General features: G+C 35.2%; 1 pseudogene; it reads left to right on the top strand.

Annotated features, from left to right (window-relative positions):
- Positions 1 to 390: 390 nt before the first annotated feature.
- On the top strand, positions 391 to 1241 carry LOC116582683 (annotated as a pseudogene).
- The last annotated feature ends 3862 nt before the right edge of the window (positions 1242 to 5103 follow it).

Raw genomic sequence — 5103 nt, 5'->3', positions numbered from 1 at the left:
GTGCTGAGTTTGCTTGAGATTCTCTCTCCCTCTCCCTCCCCCTCTGCCCCTCCTCCCACTCATGCCTTCTCTTTAAAATAAATAAATAAAAACTTCAAAAACAAAACAAAATTGACTGTGTACTGGTCTATAAATCAAGTCTCAAAATATTTCAAAGAATTGAAAAGTTTATTTTCTGCCCATAATCAACTTTTACTAGAAATCAATAACAAAAGTAACTAAAAAAATACAAATGTTTTGAAATCATAATGGAAAAAAATAAAACATATGTTGATATTATTGAAAATGAAAATACTAGATATCAAAATTAGAAGCTGATTCCTGGAGTCCCAGCTAGTGTCTATCACAGTACCTGAGTTGCCCACTTCCTTTTTCCTTTCAGCATGACAGATGCCAGGGACCTTGAACTTCACCAAGGACTTCCTAGCAGGTAGAGTGGCCCTGCCCGTCTCCAAGTCCATGGTAGCATCCTTCCAGTGGGTCAAGCTGCTGCTACAGGTGTAGCATTCCCACAGTCACTGCAGATAAGCAATACAAGAGCATTATGGATGGCATGGTGCACAACCCCAAGGAGCAGGAAGCCCTGTCCTTCTAGCATGGTAACCTGGTCAATGTCATTAGATACTTCTCCACCCAAGCTCTCAACTTTGCCTTCAAAGATAAATCAAGCAGATCTTCCTGGATGGTGTGGACAAGAGAACCAAAGTTTGGCGATAATTCACAGGAAATCTGACATCAGGTGGTGCTGCTGGGGCCAAACACTTATGTTTTGTGTATCCTCTTAATTTTGCCCGTACCAGTCTACCAGCTGATGTGGGCAAAGCTGGGGCTGAAAGGGATTCTCAGATGACTACCTGACTGAAATCTGTAAATTTGATGGGATTAAGGGCCTGCACCAAGGCTTTAAAGGCATTATCTACCGAGCTGCCTCCTTGGGTATCCATGACACTGCCAAGGGAGTGCTTCCAGATCCCAAGAATACACATATCTTTATCAGCTGGATGATTGTAAAATTTGTCACAGTGGTTGTATGGTTGACTTCCTATCCTTTTGACACTGTTCACTGTCAAATGATGATGCAGCGAGGAGACAAAGGAACTGACGTGCTTGACTGCTGGAGGAAGACCGCTCATGATGAAGGAGCCAAAGCTTTTTTCAAAGGTGCAAGGTCCAATGTCCTCAGAGGCACAAGTGGTGCCTTTGTGCTCATCTTGTATAACGAAATTAAGAATTTCACATAAGTTATTTCCTAATGCCCCCCCAACAGTCATGTTGTATTATATAACATATCTTAAGCATTCCTGACAGACAGCTTGCTGTCTATTTATCAATGGTAACTATTTACTGCTTGAAAATGGGAAGCAATAATACTCATCTGACCAGTTGTCCCTTAAAGCTATTTCCATTGAAATGGGACTCAATTATATTTTTTTATTTCAGTCACTCCTGATAAATTTGAAGAAAAAAAAATCTGAAATATATTTTAAAAAGGAAATTAACTAAAATGTGTTCTTTTGAGCATGTGTTTCTTTTTTTTTTTTTTAAAGATTTATTTATTTGAGAGAGAGAGAGAATGAGAGAGACTACAGGAGAGTGGGGAGAGGCAGAGGGCAAAGCAGACTCCCTGTTGAGCTGGGAGCCCCATGCCGGACTCAAACCTGGGACTCCAGGATCATGACCTGAGCCGAAGGCAGTTGCTTAATCAGCTGAGCCACCCAGACACCACTTGAGCATGTGTTTCTTCTGAAAACACGTAACAGGCATGCATATATGTTAAGAAAGTGGAAAAAGTGAGTCAAGCATTCATCTAAAAATTGGAAAACAAAGAACAAAACAGACTGAAATAAAGTAAATAAATAAATAAATAATAAAACATAGCTAAAGTAGAATATATATTATATAATAACTTATTATATATAATATTACATATCATAGGACCCACAAAGTCAAAAGTAGCTTATCTGGAAAAACCAAACCAAACAAAACAAAAATCAACCACTAAACATAAAATCTACAAACCACTAGTGACGTTGAGGGACAAGAAAAGGAGAGAAGCTACAAATACTCAGTTTGGGGCTTAGAAAAGTCCTCACAACAGATCCTATGTTACTAGGAAAATAATGAGGAACTTATAAACAATTTTATAACTAAATTGATTTCAAATGTATATATATTAAGTTCATAGTAATTTCATAATTTATAAAAAATGACACAAAAGATACAGAAAATCTGAATTATTATTTAACTATGAAAGACACTGGATCGATAACTTAAAACTGAATGAGAAAATCTGTGCTGAGAGATTCTCCGATAAATGTTACCAAACACTAAAGAAAAATGTAATACCAGTACACATTCTTTTTCAAAGACTAGAATAAAATTCACTTAATGAGACTGGCCAACTGTAAGTTAAAAAAAGAAAAAAAAAAAGGTGAGAAGATTAGTAAAAGGAGTAAGTTAAAGGCCAATCACAACCCCAAGCAAAAATCCAAAACAAAGTATTAGCAAACTGAAAACAGTACTGTAAAAAGTGGTAAAACATTAAAACCAAGTTCATTTAATTCCAAGACTGTGAGGTAGGCTCAAAAATGTATTTTTCTTCATTAATAAGGAGAAAATCATATATCTTAATACATACAAAAATATTTAATAAAATCCAAGTTATAGCAAACTGGAATAGAAGGAAAATTTCTTAATCTGATAGAATGTCTATAAAATATACCACTACAGAGAATATCATAGAAAATCATTTAAAAATTAGTATTCAATTATAAGAAAGAATGAATACCCAACTTTTGCATCAACATGGATGGGACTGGAGGAGATTATGCTGAGTGAAATAAGTCAAGCAGAGAAAGTCAATTACCATATGGTTTCACTCACTTATGGAGCCATGTTAAGGAATAACATGGAGGACATTAGAAGAAGGAAAGGAAAGGTGAAGGGAGGGAAAGCAGAGGGAAAGATAAACCCTGAGAGGCTGTGGACTCTGAGAAACAAACTGGGGGACTTAGAGGGGAGGTGGGTAGGGTGATGCATGAGTCTGTGATGAGTATTGAGGAAGGCACGTATTGAGTGGAGCACTGGGTGTTATACGTAAACAATGAATCTTGGAATACTACACCCAAAACTATAATATGATGTATTGTATGATGACTAACATAATACAATAAAAAAAAAATTAATAGTCAAGTACCCAGGAATAAATGTAACATTAGATGTGCAAGGCCTCTATTGAGAAAATTGTGGACTTTCATTGACAGAAATAAAAGACCATAAGATAATAGGATATACCTTGTTCATATATTTATAGATTTAATTTTTTAAAGGTGCCCATTATCAACTAGTTTCCACAGATTCAACACATTTCCAATAATCTCAATAGAATGTGTGTGTGTGCGTGTGTGTGTGTGTGTGTATGATAGGACAAACTAAGTCTGACATTTAAATAGAAAATTTACAGGCCAATAACAGCCAAAAGAACCCTTGAAGAAGACAATTAGTAAAACTTGCCTCTCCAGATTTTAAGACTTCAAAGCTGTATTACTATGTGTGACATTGGCATGATGATAGAAAAACAGAATAATAGAACAGAATTGAAAAAAAAAAAAAAAAGACCTGTGCATATTTAAAAGAAGACTTGATTTTTTTTAAAAAACCTACCCTGTAGGGACACCTTGGTGGCTCAGTTGGTTAAGAGTCTGCCTTTGGTTCAGGTCATAATCTCAGGGTCCTGGATCCAGTGCCATGATCCTGCTCAGCACAGAACCTGCTTCTCCCTCTCTCCTGCCTCTGCTCACGCTATCTCTCACTTTCTCTCTCAAATAAATAAATAAATAAAATCTTTAAAAATAAATAAATAAAATAAATAATGAAGTGAAGATACTCTTCACTGTAGAGCAATGAAGAGAGGATACTCTTCTCAGTGTATGATGCTGGGAAATTAGATATTCTTAAAAGTTGAAAGAAAAATTAGATTTACATTCACAGTCTATAAAAAAATTGTTTCATGGAGATTATGGACATAAATATAAAAGGTAAATAAAACCTGGGAAAATAATATAAAAGAATATCTTCATATTCTCATATAAAAATAGCTTTTAAATAAGTTACAGATAATACTATCAGGGAAAATGATAAAATTAAGAATATAAGTTCATCAAATTAGTTAATTTATTAATAAATTAAGGTAGTGAAATACCAAGTCAAAGAATACAAAGGTTTATAGGCAGCACATAATTTTAAAAGAACGCATATCTGGTGTATATACAAAGGTCCTATAAATCAGTTTAATAACATAAGTAATAAACGATTACAATTACGTGAGTGAATGAATGATCCAAGCAAGAAAGAGTCAGAAGAGAGCAGAAAGGTGTGTGTTCTCCAGGGACTTCCTTCCTTCCTCTGAGATCTCTAGTTTCCCAGAATCCTTTGTTTCAGGCTTTCCGGAGTCTGGATTCTTCAACTATTCTCCAGTTCTAGGATTCCTATAGTGTGACCAAAGCAGTCAGTGCTCAGTACTTCTAGGTTTATCTTCTGCTCTCTCCAGCCTTTTTATAGATAAGTTGCAGTTATTTAACCTGTTCTGGTCAATGGACTATAAACAAAAGTAAGCAAAGATCCTTCCTGGCCAAAGTTGTTCACCACTGGTGTTCCTCTTCCTTAGCACTGTGTGCCTGAGCGCAATGCTCATGGTGCAGCCTGAAGATAAAAAAGGCTGCTTGACTTGCATCTAACTTTACATAAGAAAAAAAATAAGCCACTAGTTTTTTGCTGTTCAATTTTTACTTTGTTCAGCCACAGTGAGTTTCTGTCCTAATTTATATACCAAGAAAAAAAAATAAGAAATTTGTTGGGTCTAAATATTAGTATGTAATCTCTTACATAATCTATCAATGTTTCTTTCAAGGAACAGAAGAGTTCATTTAAATATACTGAGGGAAACAAATATATAGCCTATTCTAAAGAGCAAAACAAAATATTAATTTTCAGTGAAAATATTTGTCAGAATCTCATTAGTTTCACAGATCAGTTCTAGTATTTGTTGCTGTGACGACTGATCTGAAAACACAAGTATCTTTATCTCCCATAAATTCATGCCTA

This window comes from Mustela erminea, chromosome 2, assembly GCF_009829155.1.
Source record: "Mustela erminea isolate mMusErm1 chromosome 2, mMusErm1.Pri, whole genome shotgun sequence".
NCBI lineage: Eukaryota > Metazoa > Chordata > Mammalia > Carnivora > Mustelidae > Mustela > Mustela erminea.
Note: the sequence above shows the minus strand (reverse complement) of the source record. Positions and strands in the feature narration are given on the sequence as shown.